Source organism: Scyliorhinus canicula, chromosome 2, assembly GCF_902713615.1.
Source record: "Scyliorhinus canicula chromosome 2, sScyCan1.1, whole genome shotgun sequence".
NCBI classification, from domain to species: domain Eukaryota; kingdom Metazoa; phylum Chordata; class Chondrichthyes; order Carcharhiniformes; family Scyliorhinidae; genus Scyliorhinus; species Scyliorhinus canicula.
Window position 1 is genome coordinate 281,818,731 of NC_052147.1, and position 23,705 is coordinate 281,842,435.

Here is a 23,705-nt window from a genome sequence, read left to right on the forward strand (position 1 = left end):
ACCAAGTGTTCTGTGAGAAAATTGAAACGGTAATTGAGGAATATGTAGGTTTCAGCTGTACGGGTGAGGTGTCGAAGGCAGTCGTCTGGGAGGCTCTAAAGGCAGTGGTGAGGGGTGAGGTAATTTTCGTTTACGGCCAGAGTAGACAAAGAGGAGAGGTAGGAGCGGCAGAGGGTAATTGACGAGATGTTGGAGGTAGATCGGAGTTATGCAGAAGATGGGGACCCAGCAAAGCTGGAAAAGGGGAAGGAACTACAGGCGAGCTTCGACCGACTGTCTACCAGGAAGGCGGTGCGCCAACTGAGACGAGCAAGGGGTGCAGTTTATGAACATGGAGATAAGGCAGGTATGTTAGCAGGTCAGCTCCGGAGGGAAGCAGCGACAAGGGGTAGGGCAGGGAAGTTGGTGGTGGCTCCGGAGCTGATTAACAAGGTTTTTGAGGAGTTCTATGGTTAGGGGAGGGGGACAGGGCTACATTAGAAGGAGCAATAGTGGAGCAGGAGATAAAGGATGCGATTGGGAGGATGCAGTCGGGGAAGGTGGCAGGGCCGGATGGGTTTCCAGTAGAATATTATAAAAAATTTAAGGATAAGCTGGCACCCCTGATGGTGGGGATGTTTGAAGAGGCGATAGGGAAGGGGGTGTTGCCACAAACCTTGGGGCAGGCATGAATTTCACTGTTGCTAAAAAAAGATAAGGACCCGATGGAGTGTGGGTCGTATAGGCCCATATCACTTCTGAATATGGACGCAAAAGTGTTGGCAAAGGTACTGGCGGGTAGGCTGGAGGAGTGCCTGCTGAAGGTGATAGGTGAGGATCAGACGGGGTTTGTGAGAGGGAGGCAGCTTTTTTCGAACATTAGGAAGGTTTTGCACGTCGTTATGGCACCGGCGGAAGGGAAGGAAATAGAGGTGGTTGTGGCATTGGACGCCGAGAAGACGTTCGACCGGGTAGAATGGGGGTACTTGATGGCAGTTCTGGAGCGGTTTGGGATTGGCCCAAGGTTTGTGAACTGGGTAAAGCTACTATACAAGGAGCCGAGGGCGAGTGTCTGCACAAACAACATCAGCTCGAGATACTTTTCTCTCCATCGTGGGACGAGGCAGGGATGTCCCATGTCCCCCCTGCTGTTTGCACTCTCGTTTGAGCCGTTGGCCATCACATTAAGAAGTTCGGAAGCACGGAAAGGAATAGTGCGGGGGGGGGGGGGGGGGGGGAGGATAGTGCATAGGGTGTCCTTGTATGCCGACGACTTGCTGCTGTTATGTGTCGGAACCGAGTGGGTCGATAGGAGGAATAATGGAGCTACTGCGAGTATTTGGGTTGTTCTCAGGGTACAAGCTGAACCTGGAAAATAGTGAGTATTTTGTGGTGTCTCGGTGGGGGGTGGGGGGGCTGCCATTCCGTAGGGTAGGTACCTGGGGGTGCAGGTTGCCTGGGAGTGGGGAAGGCTTCGCAGGTACAACATCACTAGTTTAGTGGGGAGAGTGAAAGCTGATCTGGCGAGGTGGGGTGGTCTCCCTCTGTCACTGGCGGGTTGGGTACAGGCGGTTAAAATGAATGCGTTGCTGCGATTTCTGTTTATTTTCCAATGCCTACCAATTTTCCTGCCAAAGGCTTTTTTCAGGGAGATTGAGGGAAGGATTATCTCGTTCACATGGGGAGGGAAGGTGGCTAGAGTTAGAAAGGTGCTGCTACAGAGGGGAAGGCAGGCAGGGGGTTTGGGTCTCCCGAACCTGATGTATTACTACTGGGCGGCGAATGTGGAGAAGGTGCGGAGCTGGGTCAAAGGGGTTGATTCCTGGTGGGTCAGAATGGAGGAGAGTTTGTGCAGGGGGTCGGGACTGAAAGCACTAGCAACAGCGCCGCTCCCGATAGCTCCGGGGAAATACTCAGGGAGTCCGGTAATAATAGCTTCATTGAGAATCTGGAGGCAGTTTCGTCAATACTTCGGGTTGGGGGCAGGGTCAAGGGAAATGCCGATTCGGGAGAAACCACAGATATGAGCCAGGGAGGTGGGATGGAAATTTCCAGAAATGGGAGGAGAGGGGGATTAAGACGCTAAAAGATTTGTTTCTTAGGGGTCGGTTTGCAGGATTGAGGGAGCTGGAAGCGAAGTATGGGCTGGAGCAGGGAGAAATGTTTAGATACAGGCAGGTTCGAGATTTTGCCAGAAAGGAGATACAGGGCTTCCCGGCGGAGCCGGCCTCCACACTGCTGGAGGAGGTGCGGACGGCAGGGGGACTGGACAAGGGGACAGTGTAAGCGGTATACGGAACTATGTTGGAAAAGGATAAGGCACCACTGCAAGGGATCAAAGCAAAGTGGGAGGAAGAGTTGGGAGAGGTTATAGAGGAGGGGGTCTGGTGTGAGGTGCTCCGGAGAGTAAATGCCTCCACCTCGTGCACGAGGTTGGGGCTGATACAGCTGAATGTGGTATACAGAGCACACCTCACAAGGGCGAGGGTGAGCCGATTCTTTGAAGGATTGGAAGATGTGTGTGAGCTCCAAAGAAATTACTGGAAGGAGGTTTTTAGGGTAATTTCCAAGGTGGTGCACGTGAAACTGGACCCGGGCCCCCGGGAGGCCAGATTCGGGGTGTCGGACCAGCCAGGGTTGGAAACGGGGGCGGAGGCAGATATCGCAGCCTTCGTCTCGTTGATCGCCCGAAGGCGATCCTGTTGGGATGGAGAGCAGCCTCTCCACCCTGTGCCCTGGCGTGGCGGGAGGGGGACCTGTTGGAATTCTTGACTCTTGAGGAGGTTACGTTTGAACTGAGGGGAAGGATGGTCATCATGCACTTTCAAGACCTGGATAACATCCCGTACCAGCCTCCCCGGACAGGCGCCGGAATGTGGCGACTAGGGGCTTTTCACAGTAACTTCATTCAAGCCTACTTGTGACAATAAGCGATTTTCATTTTTCACATCGAACATTAGTTGGGGGGAGGGGGGCTGTGTATATTAAGGGTGACTATGGGTAATCCCTGATTTCTTTTTGTTATTTGCTTATGTAAACATGCGGGCTAATGTTTGGGGGTTGGTGGGAGGATGGGATCGTTATTGTTATGAGGATTGACATATTTGTTGCTGTTTATTGTTGGTGGGTGTAAATTTGGGAGAAAATGTGAAAAAGGAGAATAAAAATATATATATTTTAAATATTACCCGAGGCATCAGCCCCACAACCCAAAGATGTGCAGGGTAGGTGGATTGGCCACCCTAAATTGCCCCTTAATTGGGGGGGGGGGGGGAAGAGAAGAATTGGGTACTCTAAATTTATTTGAATAAACTCGGCTATTAACCGAGGCATAAAATACAAGAGCAACGAGGTGATGCTGGAACTGTAGAAAATGCTGGAACTGTAGAAAATGCTGGTTAGGGCATAACTACAGTGCTGCGTGCAGTTCTAAATGAAAATTCTCAAATTGCTGTGGAGTTTTGAAATCTGCTGCACTAGATTGCTGCATGCCTTCATCGTGCAGCCGTGACAATTCATGCTCTAGTCGTGGAGCTCATGAAATGAAAGACCTGATGTGTTGTACTGAGTACAGGGGTCGGTGATGCTGTCTGTCACCTGGTGTGGATTCAGGAGAGACCAAAATGTCCCCCGAAAGTATATTGGGTTTTATTTTTTTATTCCCTTCTCTGACTCAATATTTGAAACATGAATGGTCTGTGTTGGTCATTAGCAATTGCAACTTTGCTTTGCGCAGTCAAATCTTTGCCAAATTGGAGATTAGGCAGAGAGAGAAAAAAAAAAGTGATGTGTTGGATCAGGGACACGGTCTTGAATGAGCAAGCTGACCTCGAAGTCGAGACTTGCGTCTCTTACCCAGCACAAGGTCCTTCCCATCGCTGTGGAGGAGGCGGTGGGGCAATATTTTATCATTAAGCTTTACTGCTCTTCCAAACTTCTCTACTCATTACTCAGTCATGCAAGTAACATTGTGCAGTTCACAGTGAGGAAGTTGGTCGGAAAGGCCAAGCAGTCGACTTGACTTTCAGACATTTGGCACATTGTAATCCCTGTTGTCACAACTGTAACAACATCATCCAGAGAAACAAGCTTGACTCTGGCCGAGAGAGTTTTGGGGGGGGGGGGGGGGGGGGGCGGCGAATCTGTTCAGTTGTGGAATGAAGGAAACCGCAAACTGGGACACATCAGCTGGTATTTCTTAAACGCAGCAACAGCACGGTTCAGCTGTTTGCTTGTCTCGTGTCAAGTCTGAAGCTGATGGGTTCAAGCTGAATTTACAAACGTACAGGTTCGGAGCAGGGGCGGGTCAATTGGCTCCTCAAGCCTTTGCCCTGCTGCTCACTAAGGTCACGGCTGATTTCATCCTGTTTCAATTTCCACATCCCCATAACGTTATGCCCCCGATAACGTTAGATTCTTTTTGGGCAAAGGAATCTTTCTACCTTCGCCTGAATAACATCCAATGACTCCCGTCTCCACCGTCTTCAAAGTCGCACAGCCCTTTGAGAGGAAAACGTTCACAACATCTCTGTCCTGTTTGGGGGGGGGGGGGTTCATCATCTCTGTCCTGTCGGGCAGGCACGGTAGCACAGTGGTTAGCACTGTTGCTTCACAGTGCCAGGGTCCCAGGTTTGGTTCCCGGCTTGGGCCACTGTCTGTGTGGAGTCTGCACGTTCTCCCCGTGTCTGCGTAGGTTTCCTCCGGGCGCTCCGGTTTCCTCCCACAAGTCCCGAACGATGTGCTGTTAGGCGAATTGGACATTCTGAATTCTCCCTCGGTGTACCTGAACAGGTGCTGGAATGTGGTGACTAGGGGCTTTTCACAGTAACTTCATTGCAGTGTTAATGTAAGCCTACTTGTGACAATTTTTTAAAATAAATTTAGAGTACCCAATTATTTTTTTCCAATTAAGGGGCAATTTAGCGTGGCCAATCCACCTGCCCTGCACATCTTTGGGTTGTGGGGGTGAAACCCACGCAGACACGGGGAGAATGTGCAAACTCCACACGGACAGTGACCCAGAGCCGTGATCGAACCTGGGACCTCAGTGCCATAGGCAGCAGTGCTAACCACTGTGCCACCATGCTGCCCTTACTTGTGACAATAATAATAAAGATGAGGGGGACCCTTAATTGTAGAACACTGCCTCTGGACTCAGCCACAATGAGGAGAAACGTCCTTTCAAAGTTCACCTTGTCAATGCCGTTCGGGAACATAATCATCCTCAGTTTAGTGAAGGAAGGGAATTGCGTTTAAACATTCCCGAAGCACTTAGAACTAGTGCTAATCTGGAGCACTGGATCCCAGAGGTCCAGAGTGGCCACCTGGAAATTGTGAACTTTACTTGGAGGATGCTGTCAGACTTGGCTTTACTCGAAAGCAACTGCTGGCTGTTTATCCCGCCTTCCTTGGTGATTGAGCACTTGTACGAGGTTGCCTGGTGACCACGGAACCTCATGACTGAGTGGCGTAACCTTTAGCTTTAAAAAAAAGAGCTCAAGAATTTCTTCAAAGTAACAATAGGTAAAATTGGGAGTTCAAAATGAATCCGTAGCTGCAGAGCAGACCTATTCACACTCGTTAAGAACATTTCACAGAATTTGCTGATTAGACATGGGCGTTGTGACACTGTTTAATCACTGGTTTAGTTGAAAACGCCTAAATACATAAAAGTTTGGTGTATTCCAAAAGTGTGTATGACTGGTTAACAAGCATCCACCATTGAGGAACAAAAGGCAATAATGCACACCCAACAATCAAAATGCTGTTTTTCATCTCGTCATCTTACCGACGGATACACAAGGCATTAACCTTCCCGTGGAGATGCTGCAAATGGATTTGTGATCATGTGGGCAGTAAGGATGATCATTGATCATTCTTAAATCCACTGATCAGAAATGCAGTTTGCTGCATGTGAATTTGTAATCTTCCACATGGGCAGCACTGACCTAATGAGAGAAGTTCAGACATTGCATGGGGATGGGGCTTTTTAAATCACCCAAAGCGTGTGCTCATGGACACTTGTTGTGAAGCTCAGCACCACACAGGACAGACCAGCCCAGTTGCTCGGCAAGTCGTCCATCAGCTTAATGTGCACTTCCTCCGTTGCACAGTGGCAGCCCTGTGTACCATCTACAAAATGCACTGCGGCAACTCGCCAAAGCTCCTTTGGCAACACCTTACAAACCCGTGACTTAGAAGGACAAGGGCAGCAGATGTGTGGGAATACCGTCACCTGCAAGTTTCCCTCCGAGTCACACACCACCCTGACTTGGAAATATATCACACTTCGTTCAGCATCGCTGGGTCAAAATCCTGGAACAGTCTCCCCAGCAACACTGTGGGTGGACCTACGTCACATGGTCTGCGGTGTTTCCTAAGAATGAATCTTTTAACAATCTGTTTTTAAATATTTCAAACTTTGTTTCTCACTGCAAGTTAAAGACAGTTCCCTGTCCTGCCCATGTACTCTAATGAACCCATTGTATAAATGAACATTTGGTGAGTCTCCAGGTTTCACCTACAAGCTTTGAGGTGTGTCTCACTCTCCTCTCTCCCTCTCGTTCGCTCGCTCGTGCTCTATCTGTCTCTGTGTGTGTGTGTGTCTCTCTCTCTCTCTGTTTCTCTCTCTTTCTGTCTCTCTCTGTCTTTCTCTCTCTCTTTCTGTCTCTCTCTGTCTTTCTCTCTCTCTCTCTCTCTCGTCTCTCTCTCTCGTCTCTCTCTCGTCTCTCTCTCTCTGTCTCGTCTCTGTCTATATCTCTCTGTCTCTCTCTGTCTCTCTCTAACTCTCTCTAGCTCTCTCTGTCTCTCCCGCTCTCTCTGTCTCTCCCGCTCTCTCTCTCTCTCCCGCTCTCTCTATCTCTCCCGCTCTCTCTCTCTCTCCCGCTCTTCTCTCTCTCCCGCTCGCTCTCTCTCCCGCTCCTCTCTCTCCCCGCTCGCTCTCTCTCTCCCGCTCGCTCTGTCTCTCCCGCTCGCTCTGTCTCTCCCGCTCGTCTGTCTCTCCCGCTCGCTCTGTCTCTCCCGCTCTCTCTCTCTCTCCCGTCTCTCTCTCTCCGCTCGCTCTCTCTCCCGCTCGCTCTGTCTCCCGCTCGCTCTGTCTCTCGCTCTGTCTCCCTCTCGCTCTGTCTCCCTCTCGCTCTGTCTCCCTCTCGCTCTGTCTCCCGCTCGCTCTGTCTCCCGCTCGCTCTGTCTCCCGCTCGCTCTGTCTCCCGCTCGCTCTGTCTCCCGCTCGCTCTGTCTCCCGCTCGCTCTGTCTCCCGCTCGCTCTGTCTCCCGCTCGCTCTCTCTCTCCCGCTCGCTCTGTCTCTCCCGCTCGCTCTGTCTCTCCCGCTCGCTCTGTCTCTCCCGCTCGCTCTGTCTCTCCCGCTCGCTCTGTCTCTCCCGCTCGCTCTGTCTCTCCCGCTCGCTCTGTCTCTCCCCGCTCGCTCTGTCTCTCCCGCTCGCTCTGTCTCGCTCTCCCGCTCGCTCTGTCTCTCCCGCTCGCTCTGTCTCTCTCTCCCGCTCCCTCTGTCTCTCTCCCGCTCCCTCTGTCTCTCTCCCGCTCCCTCTGTCTCTCTCCCGCTCCCTCTGTCTCTCTCCCGCTCCCTCTGTCTCTCTCCCGCTCCCTCTGTCTCTCTCCCGCTCCCTCTGTCTCTCTCCCGCTCCCTCTGTCTCTCTCTCCCGCTCCCTCTGTCTCTCTCCCGCTCCCTCTGTCTCTCTCCGCTCCCTCTGTCTCTCTCCCGCTCCCTCTGTCTCTCTCCCGCTCCCTCTGCTCTCTCCCGCTCCCTCTGTCTCTCTCCGCTCCCTCTGTCTCTCTCCGCGCTCTGTCTCTCTCCGCTCGCTCTGTCTCTCTCTCCCGCTCCCTCTGTCTCTCTCCCGCTCGCTCTGTCTCTCTCCGCTCCCTCTGTCTCTCTCCCGCTCCCTCTGTCTCTCTCCCGCTCCCTCTGTCTCTCTCCGCTCGCTCTGCCTTCTCCCGCTCCCTCTGTCTCTCGCTCGCTCTGCTCTCCCGCTCGCTCTGCTCTCTCCCGCCGCTTGCCCTCTCCCGCTCGCTCTGCCTCTCTCCCGCTGCTCTGCCTCTCTCCCGCTCGCTCTGCCTCTCTCCCGCTCGCTCTGCCTCTCTCCCGCTCGCTCTGCCTCTCTCCCGCTCGCTCTGCCTCTCTCCCGCTCGCTCTGCTCTCTCCGCTCGCTCTGCCTCTCTCCCGCTCGCTCTGCCTCTCTCCGCTCGCTCTGCTCTCTCCCGCTCGCTCTGCTCTCTCCCGCTCGCTCTGCCTCTCTCCCGCTCGCTCTGCCTCTCCCGCCGCTCTGCCTCTCTCCCGCTCGCTCGCCTCTCTCCGCTAGCTCTGCCTCTCTCCGCTCGCTCTGCCTCGCCGCTCGCTCTGCCTCTCTCCGCTCGCTCTGCTCTCTCCCGCTCGCTCTGCCTCTCTCCGCTCGCTCTGCCTCTCTCCCGCTAGCTCTGCCTCTCTCCCGCTCGCTCTGCCTCTCTCCCGCTCGCTCTGCCTCTCTCCCGCTCGCTCTGCCTCTCTCCCGCTCGCTCTGCCTCTCTCCCGCTCGCTCTGCCTCTCTCCCGCTCGCTCTGCCTCTCTCCGCTCGCTCTGCTCTCTCCCGCTCGCTCGGCCTCTCTCGCTCGCTTCGCTCTCTCCCGTCGCTCTGCCTCTCCCGCTCGCTCTGCCTCTCTCCCGCTCGCTCTGCTCCTCCGCTCGCTCTGCCTCTCTCCGCTCGCTCGCTCTCTCCCGCTCGCTTGCCTCGCTCCCCGCGCGCTCTGCCTCTCTCCCGCTCGTTGCCTTCTCCGCCGCTCTGCCTCTCCGCCGCTACGCTCTGCCTTCCCGCTCGCTCTGCCTCTCTCCCGCTCGCTCTGCCCTCCCGCTCGCTCTGCCTCTCTCCCGCTCGCTCTGCCTCTCTCCCGCTCGCTCTGCCTCTCTCCCGCTCGCTCTGCCTCTCTCCCGCTCGCTCTGCCTCTCTCCCGCTCGCTCTGCCTCTCTCCCGCTCGCTCTGCCCTCTCCCGCTCGCTCTGCCTCTCTCCCGCTCGCTCTGCCTCTCTCCCGCGCGCTCTGCCTCTCTCCGTCGCTCTGCCTCTCTCCCGCTCGCTCTGCCCTCTCTCCGCTCGCTCTGCCTCTCTCCCGCTCGCTCTGCCTATCTCCCGCTCGCTCTGCTCTCTCCCGCTCGCTCTGCCTCTCTCCCGCTCGCTCGCCTCTCTCCGCTCGCTCTGCCTCTCCCGCTCGCTCTGCTCTATCGATCGCCTGCCTCTCTCCTCTCGCTCTGCCTCTCTCCTCGCGCTCTGCCTCTCTCCTCTCGCTCTGCCTCTCTCCCGCTCGCTCTGCCTCTCTCCCGCTCGCTCTGCCTCTCCCGCTCGCTCTGCCTCTCTCGCTGCTCTGCCTCTCTCCACGCTCGCTCTGCCTCTCTCCGCTCGCTCGCCTCTCCGCTCGCTCTGCCTCTCTCCCGCTCGCTCTGCTCTCTCCGCTCGCTCTGCCTCTCTCCCGCTCGCTCTGCCTCTCTCCCGCTCGCTCTGCCTCTCTCCGCGCGCTCGGCCTCTCTCCCGCTCGCTCTGCCTCTCTCCTCGCGCTCTCGCTCTGCCTCTCTCCTCGCGCTCTCGCTCTGCCTCTCTCCTCGCGCTCTGCCTCTCTCCTCGCGCTCTCGCTCTGCCTCTCTCCTCTCGCTCTGCCTCTCCCGCTCGCTCGCCCTCTCCCGCGCTCTGCCTCTCCCGCTCTCTCTGCCTCCCGCTCTCTCTGCCTCCCGCTCTCTCTGCCTCTCTCCCGCTCTCTCTGCCTCTGCCTCCCGCTCTCTCTGCCTCCCGCTCTCTCTGCCTCCCGCTCCCTCTGCCTCCCGCTCCCTCTGCCTCCCCGCTCCCTCTGCCTCTCTCCGCTGCTTGCCTCTCTCCGCTCGCTCTGCCTCTCTCCCGCTCGCTCTGCCTCTCTCCGCGCGCTCGCCTCTCTCCGCGCTCTGCTCTCTCCCGCTCGCTCTGCCTCTCTCCGCTCGCTCTGCTCTCTCCCGCTCGCTCTGCCTCTCTCGCTCGCTCTGCCTCTCTCCCGCTCGCTCTGCCTCTCTCCCGCTCGCTCTGCCTCTCTCCCGCTCGCTCTGCCTCTCTCCCGCTCGCTCTGCCTCTCTCCCGCTCGCTCTGCCTCTCTCCCGCTCGCTCTGCCTCTCTCCCGCTCGCTCTGCCTCTCCCGCTGCTCTGCCTCTCTCCCGCTCGCTCTGCCTCTCTCCCGCTCGCTCTGCCTCTCTCCCGCTCGCTCGCCTCTCTCCGCTCGCTCTGCAGCCTCCCGCTCGCTCTGCCTCTCTCCCGCTCGCTCTGCCTCTCTCCCGATCGCTCTGCCTCTCTCCGCTCGCTCTGCCTCTCTCCCGCTCGCTCTGCTCTCTCACGCTCGCTCTGCCTCTCTCCCGCTCGCTCTGCCTTCTCCCGCTCGCTCTGCCTCTCTCCGCTCGCTCTGCCTCTCTCACGCTCGCTCTGCCTCTCTCACGCGCTCTGCTCCCTCTCCCGCCGCTCTGCTCTCTCCGCTCGCTCTGCTCTCTCCCGCTCGCTCTGCCTCTATCCCGCGCGCTCTGCCTCTCCCGCTCGCTCTGCCTCTCTCCCGCTCGCTGCCTCTCTCTCCGCGCGCTGCCTCTCTCCCGCTCGCTCTGCCTCTCTCCCGCTCGCTCTGCCTCTCTCCCGTCGCTCTGCCTCTCTCCCGCTCGCTCGCCTCTCTCCGCTCGCTCTGCCTCTCCCGCTCGCTCTGCCTCTCTCCCGCTCGCTCTGCCTCTCTCCGCTCGCTCTGCCTCTCTCCCGCGCTCTCGCTCTCCCGCTCGCTCTGCTTCTCCCGCTCGCTCTGCCTCTCTCCGCTAGCTCTGCCTCTCTCCCGCTCGCTCTGCCTCTCTCCGCTCGCTCTGCTCTCTCCGCTCGCTCTGCCTCTCCCCGGCTCGTGCCTCTCCCGCTCGCTCTGTCTCTCTCCCGCTCGCTCTGCCTCTCTCCCGCTCGCTCTGCCTCTCTCCCGCTCGCTCTGCTCTCTACGCTCGCTCTGCTCTCTCCCGCTCGCTTGCCTCTCTCCGCTCGCTCTGCCTCTCCCGCTCGCTCGGCCTCTCTCCCGCTCGCTCTGCCTCTCCCGCTCGCTCTCTGCTCTCTCCGCTCGCTCTGCCTCTCTCCCTCTCGCTCTCTCTCTCCCGCTCGCTCTGCCTCTCCCGCTCGCTCGCCTCTCTCCCGCTCGCTCTGCCTCTCTCCCGCTCGCTCTGCCTCTCTCCCGCTCGCTCTGCCTCTCTCCCGCTCGCTCTGCCTCTCTCCGCTCGCTGCCTCCTCCCGCTCGCTCTGCCTCTCTCCGCTCGCTCTGCTCTCTCCCGTCGCTCTGCCTCTCTCCCGCTCGCTCTGCCTATCTCCCGTCGCTCTGCCTCTCCCGCTCGCTCTGCCTCTCTCCCGCTCGCTCTGCCTCTCTCCGCTCGCCTGCCTGCTCTCCCGCTCGCTCTGTCTCTCCCGCTCGCTCTGCCTCTCTCCCGCTCGCTCTGCCTCTCTCCCGCTCGCTCTGCCTCTCCCGCTCGCTCTGCCTCTCTCCCGCTCGCTCTGCCTCTCTCCCGCTCGCTCTGCCTCTCTCCCGCTCGCTCTGCCTCTCTCACGCTCGCTCTGCCTCTCCCCGCTCGCTCTGCCTCTCTCCGCTCGCTCTGCCTCTATCCACGCTCTGCCTCTCCGCTCGCTCTGCCTCTCCCGCTCGCTCTGATCTCTCCCGCTCGCTCGGTCTCTCTCCCGCTCGCTCTGCCTCTCTCCCGCTCGCTCTGCCTCTCTCCCGCTCGCTGCCTCTCTCCGCTCGCTCTGCCTCTCTCCGCGCGCTTGCCTCTCTCCGTCGCTCGCCTCTCCCGCTCGCTCTGCCTCTCTCCCGCTCGCTCTGCCTCTCTCCCGCTCGCTCTGCCTCTCTCCCGCTCGCTCTGCCTCTCTCCCGCTCGCCTCTCTCCCGCTCGCTCTGTCTCTCTCTCCCGCTCGCTCTGCCTCTCTCCCGCTCGCTCTGCCTCTCTCCCGCTCGCTCTGCCCTCCGCCGCTCTGCCTCTCCCGCGCGCTCTGCCTCTCTCCCGCTCGCTCTGCCTCTCTCCCGCTCGCTCTGCCTCTCTCCCGCTCGCTCTGCTCTCTCGCTCGCTCTGCCTCTCTCCCGCTCGCTCTGCCTCTCTCCCGCTCGCTCTGCCTCTCTCCCCGCTCTGCCTCTCTCCCGCTCGCTCTGCCTCTCTCTCCGCTCGCTCTGCCTCTCCCGCTCGCTCTGCCTCTTACGCTCGCTCTGCTCTCCCGCTCGCTCTGCCTCTCTCCGCTCGCTCTGCCCTCTCCGCTCGCTCTGCCTCTCTCCCGCTCGCTCTGCCTCTCTCTCCCGCTCGCTCTGCCTCTCTCCCCTCTCTCTCCCGCTCGCTCTGCTCTCTCCGCTCGCTCTCTCTCTCCGCTCGCTCGCTGCCTCTCTCCCGCTCGCTGCCTCTCTCCCGCTCGCTCTCCCTCTCTCCCGCTCGCTCTCCCTCTCTCCGCTCGCTCTCCCTCTCTCCCGCTCGCTCTGCCTTCTCCGCTCGCTCTGCCTCTCCGCTCTGCCTCTCTCCCGCTCGCTCTGCCTCTCTCCCGCTCGCTCTGCCTCTCTCCGCTCGCTCTGCCTCTTCCCGCTCGCTCTGCCTCTCTCCGCTCGCTCTGCCTCTCTCCCGTCGCTCTGCCTCTCTCCGCTCGCTCTGCCTCTCCCGCTCGCTCTGCCTCTCTCCCGCTCGCTCTGCCTCTCTCCCGCTCGCTCTGCCTCTCTCCCGCTCGCTCTGCCTCTCTCCCGCTCGCTCTGCCTCTCTCCCGCTCGCTCTGCCTCTCTCCCGCTCGCTCTGCCTCTCTCCCGCTCGCTCTGCCTCTCTCCCGCTCGCTCTGCCTCTCTCCCGCTCGCTCTGCCTCTCCCGCTCGCTCTGCCTCTCTCCCGCTCGCTCTGCCTCTCTCCCGCTCCCTCTGCCTCCCGCTCGCTCTGCTCTCTCCCGCTCCCTCTGCCTCCCGCTCGCTCTGCCTCTCTCCGCTCCCTCTGCCTCTCTCCCGCTCCCTCTGCCTCTCCCGCTCCCTCTGCCTCTCTCCCGCTCCCTCTGTCTCTCTCTCCCGCTCCCTCTGTCTCTCTCTCCCGCTCCCTCTGTCTCTCTCCCGCTCCCTCTGTCTCTCTCTCCCGCTCCCTCTCTCTCTCTCCCGCTCCCTCTCTCTCTCCGCTCGCTCTCTCTCTCCCGCTCGCTCTCTCTCTCTCCCGCTCGCTACTCCTCTCTCCGTCGCTCTCTCTCTCCCGCTCGCTCTCTCTCTCTCCCGCTCGCTCTCTCTCTCTCCCGCTCGCTCTCTCTCTCTCCGCTCGCTCTCTCTCTCTCCGCTCGCTCTCTCTCTCTACCCCGCTCTCTCTCTCTACCCCGCTCTCTCTCTCTACCCCGCTCTCTCTCTCTACCCCGCTCTCTCTCTCTCCCGCCGCTCTCTCCTCTCCCGCTCGCTCTCTCTCTCTCCCGCTCGCTCTCTCTCTCCCGCTCGCTCTCTCTCTCCCGCTCGCTCTCTCTCTCTCCCGCTCGCTCTCTCTCTCTCCGCTCGCTCTCTCTCTCTCCGCTCGCTCTCTCTCTCTCCCGCTCGCTCTCTCTCTCTCCCGCTTGCTCTCTCTCTCCCGCCGCTCTCTCTCTCTCCGCTCGCTCTCTCTCTCTCCCGCCGCTCTCTCTCTCTCACGCTGCTCTCTCTCTCTCCCGCTCGCTCTCTCTCTCTCCCGCTCGCTCTCTCTCTCCCGCGCGCTCTCTCTCTCTCCGCGCGCTCTCTCTCTCTCCCGCGCGCTCTCTCTCTCCCGCTCGCTCTCTCTCTCTCCGCGCGCTCTCTCTCTCTCCGCTCGCTCTCTCTCTCTACCGCTCGCTCTCCTCTCTCCGCTCGCTCTCGCTTCTTCCCGCTCGCTCTCGTCTCTCCCGCTCGCTCCGCTCTCTCCCGTCGCTTCGCTCTCTCCCGCTCGCTCTCGCTCTCTCCCGCCGCTCTCGCTCTCTCCGCTCGCTCTCGCTCTCCGCTCGCTCTCGCTCTCTCCCGCGCGTCTCGCTCTCTCCCGCTCGCTCTCGCTCTCTCCCGCTCGCTCTCGCTCTCTCCCGCTCGCTCTCGCTCTCTCCGCTCGCTCCGCTCTCTCCGCGCGCTCTCGCTCTCTCCCGCTCGCTCTCGACTCTCCCGCTCGCTCTCGCTCTCTCCGCTCGCTCTCGTCTCTCCCGCTCGCTCTCGCTCTCTCCCGCTCGCTCTCGCTCTCTCCCGCTCGCTCTCGCTCTCTCCCGCTCGCTCTCGCTCTCTCGCTCGCTCTCGCTCTCTCCCGCTCGCTCTCGCTCTCTCCGCTCGCTCTCGCTCTCTCGCTCGCTCTCGCTCTCTCCCGCTCGCTCTCGCTCTCTCCCGCGCTCTCGCTCTCTCCCGCGCGCTCTCGCTCTCCCGCTCGCTCTCGCTCTCTCCGCTCGCTCTCGCTCTTCCCGCTCGCTCTCGCTCTCTCCCGACGCTCTCGCTCTCTCACGCTCGCTTCGCTCTCTCCCGCTCGCTCTCGCTTCTCCGCGCGCTATCGCTCTCTCCGCTCGCTCTCGCTCTCCCGCTCGCTCCGCTCTCTCCCGCTCGCTCTCGCTCTCTCCCGCTCGCTCTCGCTCTCCCGCTCGCTCTCGCTCTCTCCCGCTCGCTCTCGCTCTCTCCCGCTCGCTCTCGCTCTCTCCCGCTCGCTCTCGCTCTCTCCCGCTCGCTCTCGCTCTCTCCCGCTCGCTCTCGCTCTCTCCCGCTCGCTCTCGCTCTCTCCCGCTCGCTCTCGCTCTCCCCGCTCGCTCTAGCTCTCCCCGCTCCCTCCTCTCGCTCGCTCTCGCTCTCCCTCCCCTCTCGCTCGCTCTCGCTCTCCCCGCCGCTCTCGCTCTCTCGCTCGCTCTCGCTCTCTCCCGCTCGCTCTCGCTCTCTCCCGCTCGCTCTCGCTCTCTACCGCTCGCTCTCGTCTCTCCCGCTCGCTCTCGCTCTCTCGCTCGCTCTCGCTCTCTCGCTGCTCTCCCGCCCCTCTCTCCCGCCGCTCTCGCTCTCTCCCGCTCGCTCTCGCTCTCTCCCGCTCGCTCTCGCTCTCTCCCGCTCGCTCTCGCTCTCCGCTCGCTCTCGCTCTCTCCCGCTCGCTCTCGCTCTCTCCCGCTCGCTCTCGCTCTCTCCCGCTCGCTCTCGCTCTCTCCCGCTCGCTCTCGCTCTCTCCCGCTCGCTCTCGCTCTCTCCCGCTCGCTCTCGCTCTCTCCGCTCGCTCTCGCTCTCCCGCTCGCTCTCTCTCTCTCCGCTCGCTCTCGCTCTCTCCCGCTCGCTCTCGCTCTCTCCGCTCGCTCTGTCTCTCCCGCTCGCTCTCGCTCTCTCCCGCTCGCTCTCGCTCTCTCCCGCTCGCTCTCGCTCTCTCCCGCTCGCTCTCGCTCTCTCCCGCTCGCTCTCGCTCTCTCCCGCTCGCTCTCGCTCTCTCCCGCTCGCTCTCGCTCTCTCCCGCTCGCTCTCGCTCTCTCCCGCGCTCTCTCTCTCTCCCGCTCGCTCTCTCTTCTCGCTCGCTCTCTCTCTCTCCCGCTCGCTTCTCTCTCTCCCGCTCGCTCTGTCTTCTCTCCCGCTGCTCTCTCTCTCCCCTCGCTCTATCTCTCCGACTCTCTATCTCTCTCCCCCGCTCCCTCTCTTCCATCCCCGCTCCCTCTCTTCCATCCCGCTCGCTCTCTCTCTTCCCCCGCTCCCTCTCTCTCTCTCCGCTCGCTCTCTCTCTCTCCGCTCGCTCTCTCTCTCTCCGCGCGCTCTCTCTCTTCCCGCTCGCTCTCTCTCTCTCCGCTCGCTCTCTCTCTCTCCGCTCGCTCTCTCTCTCTCCGCTCGCTCTCTCTCTCTCTCGCTCGCTCTCTCTCTCTCCCGCTCGCTCTCTCTCTCTCCGCTCGCTCTCTATCTCTCCCGCTCGCGCTCTCTCTCTCCGCTCGCGCTCTCTCTCTCCCGCTCGCTCTCTCTCTCTCCCGCTCGCTCTCTCTCTCTCCGCTCGCTCTCTCTCTCTCCCGCTCTCTCTCTCTCTCCCGCTCGCGCTCTCTCTCCCGCTCGCTCTCTCTCTCCGCTCGCTCTCTCTCCCGCTCGCTCTCTCTCTCCGCTCGCTCTCTCTCTCCCGCTCGCTCTCTCTCTCCCGCTCTCTCTCTCTCCCGCTCTCTCTCTCTCTCCGCTCTCTCTCTCTCCCGCTCTCTCTCTCTCCCGCTCGCTCTCTCTCTCCGCTCTCTCTCTCTCCCGCTCTCTCTCTCTCCCGCTCTCTCTCTCTCTCCGCTCTCTCTCTCTCTCCGCTCTCTCTCTCTCTCCCCGCTCTCTCTCTCTCCCGCTCTCTCTCTCTCCCGCTCTCTCTCTCTCTCCCGCTCTCTCTCTCTCCCGCTCTCTCTCTCTGTCGCTCTCTCTCTCTGTCGCTCTCTCTCTGTCGCTCTCTCCCCCGCTCTCTCTGTCTCTCCCGCTCTCTCTGTCTCTCCCGCTCTCTCTGTCTCTCCCGCTCTCTCTCCCGCTCTCCTCTCTCTCTCCCGCTCTCTCTCTCTCCCGCTCTCTCTCTCTCTCCCGCTCTCTCTCTCTCTCCCGCTCTCTCTGTCGCTCTCTCTGTCGCTCTCTCTGTCTCTCCCGCTCTCTCTGTCTCCCGCTCTCTCTGTCTCTCCCGCTCTCTCTGTCTCTCCCGCTCTCTGTCTCTCCCGCTCTCTGTCTCTCCCGCTCTCTGTCTCTCCCGCTCTCTCTGTCTCTCCCGCTCTCTCTGTCTCTCGCCCTTCTCTCTCTCTCCCCTCTATCTCTCTCTCTCTCTCGCTCTCTCTCTCTCTCTCCTCTCTCTCTCTCTCTCTCCCGCTCTCTCTCTCTCCTCCGCTCTCTCCCGCTCTCTCTCTCTCTCTTCTGCTCTCTCTCTCTTCTGCTCTCTCTCTCTCTCCCGCTCTCTCTCTCCCTGTCCCTCTCTCTCCGCCGCTCTCTCTCTGCCCCGCTCGCGCGCTCTCTCTCCCCCGCTCGCTCTCTCTCTCCCCCGCTCGCTCTCTCTCTCCCCCGCTCGCTCTCTCTCCCCCGCTCGCTCTCTCTCTCCCCCGCTCGCTCTCTCTCTCCCCGCTCTCTCTCTCCCCCGCTCGCTCTCTCTCTCCCCCGCTCGCTCTCTCTCTCTCCCGCTTGCTCTCTCTCCCCCGCTTGCTCTCTCTCTCCCCGCTCGCTCTCTCTCCCCCGCTTGCTCTCTCTCTCCCCCGCTTGCTCTCTCCCCCCGCTTGCTCTCTCTCTCCCCGCTTGCTCTCTCTCTCCCCGCTTGCTCTCCTCTCCCGCTTGCTCTATCTCTCCCCGCTCGCTCTCTCTCCCCCGCTCGCTCTCTCTCCCCCGCTCGCTCTCTCTCTCCCCCGCTCTCTCTCTCCCGCTCTCTCTACGCTCTCTCTCTCTCTCCCGCTCTCTCTCTCTCTCCGCTCTCTCTCACGCTCTCTCTGTCTCTCCCGCTCTCTCTGTCTCTCCCGCTCTCTCTGTCTCTCCCGCTCTCTCTGTCTCTCTAGCTCTCTCTGTCTCTCCAGCTCTCTCTGTCTCTCCAGCTCTCTCTGTCTCTCCAGCTCTCTCTGTCTCTCCCGCTCTCTCTGTCTCTCCAGCTCTCTCTCTCTCCGCTCTCTGTCTCTCCCGCTCTCTCTGTCTCTCCCGCTCTCCCTGTCTCTCCCGCTCTCCCTGTCTCTCCCGCTCTCCCTGTCTCTCCCGCTCTCCCTGTCTCTCCCGCTCTCCCTGTCTCTCCGCTCTCCCTGTCTCTCCCGCTCTCTCTGTCTCTCCCGCTCTCCCTGTCTCTCCCGCTCTCCCTGTCTCTCCCGCTCTCCCTGTCTCTCCCGCTCTCCCTGTCTCTCCCGCTCTCTCTGTCTCTCCCGCTCTCTCTGTCTCTCCCGCTCTCTCTGTCTCTCCGCTCTCTCTCTCTCCCGCTCTCTCTGTCTCTCCCGCTCTCTCTGTCTCTCCCGCTCTCTCTGTCTCTCCCGCTCTCTCTGTCTCTCCCGCTCTCTCTGTCTCTCCCGCTCTCTCTGTCTCTCCCGCTCTTTGTCTCTCTGTCTCTTCCTCTCTCTGTCTCTCCCTCTCTCTCTTAGTCTCTCCCGCTCTCTCTGTCTCTCCCGCTCTCTCTATCTCCCGCTCTCTGTCTCTCCCGCTCTCTGTCTCTCTCTCCCGCTCTCTCTCTCTCTCTCCGCTCTCTCTCTCTCTCCCCGCTCGCTCTCTCTCTCCCCAGCTCGCTCTCTCTCTCCCGCTCGCTCTCCCTCTCTCCGCTCGCTCTCTCTCTCTCCGCTCTCTCTCTCTCCCGCTCTCTCTCTCTCCGCGCTCTCTCTCCCGCTCTCTCTGTCGCTCTCTCTGTCTCTCTATCTGTCTCTCCCGCTCTCTCTGTCTCTCCCGCTCTCTCTGTCTCTCCCCTCTCTCTGTCTCTCCCGCTCTCTCTGTCTCTCCCGCTCTCTCTGTCTCTCCCGCTCTCTCTGTCTCTCCCGCCCTCTCTCTGTCTCTCCCGCCCTCTCTCTCTCTCTCCCGCTCTCTCTCTCTCTCGCTCTCTCTCTCTCTCTCTCTCTCTCTCCTGCTCTCTCTCTCTCTCTCGCGCTCTCTCTCCGCTCTCTCTCTCTCTTCTGCTCTCTCTCTCTCTCCGCTCTCTCTCTCCCTGTCCCTCTCTCTCCCGCTCGCGCTCTCTCTCCCTGTCCCTCTCTCTCCCGCTCGCGCTCTCTCTCCCCCGCTCGCGCGCTCTCTCTCCCCGCTCGCGCGCTCTCTCTCCCCGCTCGCTCTCTCTCTTCCGCTCTCTCTCCCCCGCTCGCTCTCTCTCCCCGCCGCTCGCTCTCTCCCCCTCGCGCTCTCTCTCCCCCGCTCGCTCTCTCTCTCCCCCGCTCGCGCTCTCTCTCCCCCGCTTGCTCTCTCTCTCCCCGCTCGCGCTCTCTCTCCCCGCTTGCTCTCTCTCTCTCCCGCTCGCTCTCTCTCCCCCGCTTGCTCTCTCTCTCCCCCGCGCTCTCTCTCTCCCCCGCTCGCTCTCTCTCCCCCGCTCGCTCTCTCTCTCTCTCGCGCGCTCTCCCGCTGTCACTCTCTCCCGCTCTCTCTCCCGCTCTCTCTCTCTCTCTCCCGCTCTCTCTCTCTCTCTCCCGCTCTCTCTCTCTCTCTCCCCGCTCTCTCTCTCTCTCTCCCGCTTCTCTCCCGCTCTCTCTCCCGCTCTCTCTGTCGCTCTCTCTGTCTCTCCCGCTCTCTCTGTCTCTCCCGCTCTCTCTCCCGCTCTCTCTGTCTCTCCGCTCTCTCTGTCTCTCCCGCTCTCTCTGTCTCTCCCGCTCTCTCTGTCTCTCCCGCTCTCTCTGTCTCTCCCGCTCTCTCTGTCTCTCCCGCTCTCTCTGTCTCTCCCGCTCTCTCTGTCTCTCCCGCTCTCTCTGTCTCTCCCGCTCTCTCTGTCTCTCCCGCTCTCTCTGTCTCTCCCGCTCTCTCTGTCTCTCCCGCTCTCTCTGTCTCTCCCGCTCTCTCTGTCTCTCCCGCTCGCTCTGTCTCTCCCGCTCGCTCTGTCTCTCCCGCTCTCTCTCCCGCTCTCTCTGTCTCTCCCGCTCTCTCTCTCTCTCTCCCGCTCGCTCTGTCTCTCCCGCTCTCTCTGTCTCTCCCGCTCTCTCTGCCTCTCCCGCTCTCTCTGTCTCTCCCGCTCTCTCTGTCTCTCCCGCTCTCTCTGTCTCTCCCGCTCTCTCTGTCTCTCCCGCTCTCTCTCCCGCTCTCTCTCCCGCTCGCTCACCCGCTCTCTCTCTCTCCCGCTCTCTCTCTCTCCCGCTCTCTCTCCGCTCTCTCTGTCTCTCCCGCTCTCTCTTTCACACACTCTCCTTTCACACACTCTCTCTTTCACACACTCTCACAGATAATTAGGCTTTTCCTTGTGGCAGCACATGTTTCTTCCCACAAATCTGCCAAAAACTGGGCGTTACTGAATGAATCTCCAAATGATTAATGTTGGAGATGTGCAGTGCTTCCTATTACCATAATCTTGCTTAAGGGGAGTAAGAAATGTCAAATATGTTTGCAAAGTGCTGAGGTTGCAGCTCCCGTGTGAGTTGAGGCACTGAGCACGTCCATGCTGTTTGAGTGCTGGCGAGATGGGAACTTTCCCAGTCCTGTATCTCACCTGACCACACCTCTCTCTCCCAACATGCCCTCGCCTCTCCCTGGCTCTGGAACCATCTGCAGCCCTCAGATCCCTGCGCTGCTCCAGCTCTGCCACCTCCACAATTGGCAGCCGCACATTCAGCTGCTTGGGGCCGCCGGCTCTGAAATTCCTGCAGTAAAAAAATGAAACTCGCTTATTGCCACGAGTAGGCGTCAATGAAGTTACTGTGAAAAGCCCCTAGTCGCCACATTCCGGCGCCTGTTCGGGGAGGCTGGTACGGGAATTGAACCGTGCTGCTGGCCTGCCTGGTCTGCTTTAAAAGCCAGCGATTTAGCTCAGTGAGCTAAACCAGCCCCTAAACCGCTCCACCTCTCTCTTTTCCCCCATCTTAAGCTGCTCGGTAAAATCTACCTTTGTCACCAAGCGTTTGATCATCTCTCCTAACATTATAAGCAATTTGCAGTTAAATTTTATTTGATATGCACTTAAGGCGCACCGATAATCAGGAAAGATACGGAAGGCGGCAAAACGGTGCTTCTCTTTTTGTTATTTTTAATTGAAAAATAAAAATGAAAGGAGGGTGGGCAACGGTGACCCTCGGCTGCCCCCTCACCCCTTTTCTGATCCAGTTTAATAAAAAATAAATAAAATTTTTATTTGATATTGCTCCAGTAAAGAGCCTTGTGGTGTTTTGCCGCCTCAGTCAATTTTAAATGCAACTTACTGCCCTCACCAAGAACACAATTTCCCGGGTGGCACAGTGGCTAGCTCTGCTGCCTCACGGTGCTGAGGACCCGGGTTCGATCCTGGCTCTGGGTCACTGTGTGGAGTTTGCACATTCTCCCTGTGTCTGCGTGGGTTTCACCCCACAACCCAAAGATGCGCAGGGTAGGTGGATTGGCCATGCTAAATTGCCCCTTCATTGGGCACTCTAAATTTATATTTTTTTTAAAAAGGAACACAATTTCTATTTGGGAAAGATAGGAACTGTCTCTAATTGTCTTGGATCAGTGGAGTTGGATGGAACAGAGTCAGCTGCTGGATTATTTTCCTGCCGGTAGATATATCCGGGATCTGAGGTTAAAGGCAGCACACACGCAGCTGAATGGATACTCTGCAGCCAGAATTGTCTGCCTTTTTGTAACACTGCCGGCCCGTTCAATTTGCAATCGGAGGCCAGGGCATCCACCCACCGATCTCCGTTCACTCCTTTCGTCCCTTCTCCTCGAGACTGAGAGGAAGATTTGATGCTGCACCTGGCGAGACATTTCCTGCTGAAGATCTGCTTAGGAATTTTGTGAACAAGTTTTTGAGTAAACCCCAAGGGATTAAAATGATTTGGTTGATTGCAGCTGGAGCCCACAAGTGACATCTCTGCCGCAGACCTGGGTGTTAACCATGTCAGCTGACTCTCGCTCCAAGCTACTTGGTTAGGAATGGAGTCACTCTGGGGCTAAGTAATTTGGGGGAGGGGGGCAGCAGTTATCAGTGGGTGGGGGTAGGGGAATGCAGATAATATAATAATCTTTATTGTCACAAGTAGGCTCACATTAACACTGCAATGAAGTGACTGTGAAAATCCCCCAGTCGCCACACGCCTATGCGGGTACACAGAGGGGGAAATTAGAATGTGCAAATTGCCTAACAGCACGTCTTGCGGGATTTGTGGGAGGAAACCGGAGCACCCGGAGGAAACCCACGCAGACATGGGGAGGACGTGCAGACTCCGCACAGACAGTGACTCAAGCCGGGAACCGAACCTGGGACCCTGGCGCCGTGAAGCAACAGTGCTAACCACTGTGCTACCATACTGTCCATAAGGCAATACCGATTTGAGGCCAGTGTTTTAAAGAATACGTGGGAACAAAGGGACCTTGCAGTCCATGTGGATAGATCTTTGACGATAGCAGGACATATTGAGAGAATGTTCAGCAAAACATATGGGATCTTGAGCTTCATAAATAGCTCACCTGAGGAAGGAGCTGTGCTCCGAAAGCTAGTGATTCCATATAAAGCGGTTGGATTTTAGCCTGGTGCTGTAAGACTTCTTACTGTTCATAAATAGAGGTATTAAACATAAATGAGGTATAGAGGGGGCGGCACGGCCGCACAGTGGTTAGCACTGTTGCTTCCCAGCGCCAGTGTCCCAGGTTCGATTCCGGCTTGGGGCACTACTTGGCCATACAGCCCCTCGAGCCAGCTCCGCCATTCAATGCGATCATGGCTGATGTTCCAGCATCCTCCGCACTCTGGGTTAGTGAATGCCACAGATTCACGGCTCTGAGAGAGAAGTGGGGCTGGAATCTCTGCCTGCGGGATGCTCCGGTTGGCTGGCAGGCCAGGTGTTTCCCGACAGCTTGGGGCTGCCCCACAATGGGAATCCCCATTGACCAGCCGACATAACGGAGCGCCCCGCCGCCGTGCTGGAACAGAAATGTGGGGAGGCGGAGAATCCAGCCAGCGATTTCTTCTCATCTCTGTTTTAAATCTGCTGCCCCTCATCCTAAAACTATGACCTCCCGTTCTAAATTGCCCCACAAGACGAAGCATCCGCGGGGCAGCACGGTGGCGCAGTGGGTTAGCCCTGCAGCCTCACAGCAGTGAGGTCCCAGGTTTGATCCAGCGTCTGGGTCACTGTCCGGGTGGAGTTTGTGAGGGTTTCGCCCCCACAACCCAAAGATGTGCAGAAGAGGTGAATTGGCCACACTAAATTGCCCCTTCGTTGGAAAAATGAAATGGGTACTCTAAATTTTTATAAAGAAAAGAGGAACCATCCACTCTACATCTACTTTGTCAACATCTTTTATCATCTTGTATACCTCAATTAGATCTCCTCTGTCCTATACTCGAGAGAGTGTAGGCATAACTGCTTAACCTCTCTTCACAGTCGCTTCACAGCGTCAGGGTCCCGGGTTCGATTCCCGGCTCGGGTCACTGTCTGTGCGGAGGCTGCACGTTCTCCCCGTGTCTGCGTGGGTTTCCTCCGGGTGCTCCGGTTTCCTCCCACAAGTCCCGAAAGACGTACTTGTTAGGTGAATTGGACATTCTGAAATCTCCCTCTGTGTACCCGAACAGGTGCCGGAATGTGGCGACTAGGGGATTTCACAGTAACTTCATTAATGTAAGCCTACTTGTGACACTAATAAAGATTATTATTATTGTTATTATTAAATCCCTCTTCTCTGGAATCATTCTGGTGAACCTCCTGTTCATGCAGGATGCAGAGGAGGTTTTCCAGATTAATTCTATGGATTGAGGGGATTTTAGTTACAAGGTAAGGTTGGGGCTGGTTTAGCTCAGTGGGCTAGGCAGCTGGTTTGTGATGTGGAACAAGGCCAGCAGCTCGGGTTGAATTCCCATACCAGCTTACCCGAACAGGCGCCGGAATGTGGCGACTAGGGGCTTTTCACAGTAACTTCATACTTGTGACAATAAAAGATTATTATTATTATTGAGAAGCAGGGTTCTCTTTGGAGCAAAGGAGATTGGTGAGAGGTGTGCAAGATTGTGGCAGGTTTAGATGAGGTAGAGGAGGAAAAAGTTCCTATTAGCCGATGGTACACTGACTAGGGAACATGAATTTCAGGTTTTGAACAAGAGGTACAGGACGTTGTGAGGAAAATCTCTTTTACGCAGCAAGTGGCAACATCTGGAAGTCACTGGCAGAGGAAGGGGAGGCAGTGATTGATTTCAAAATGATTTGTCGATGATGTCAAAGGGGAACCGGATGGGCACTTGGGAAAT

The 23,705-nt window shown here is 58.8% G+C and overlaps 1 protein-coding gene across 1 annotated transcript in view; it reads left to right on the top strand.

Annotated features, from left to right (window-relative positions):
* LOC119962333 (serine/threonine kinase 11 interacting protein) overlaps window positions 1-23,705 on the top strand; it is a 124,386-nt gene that overhangs the window by 70,997 nt on the left and 29,684 nt on the right. The window lies entirely within an intron of this gene.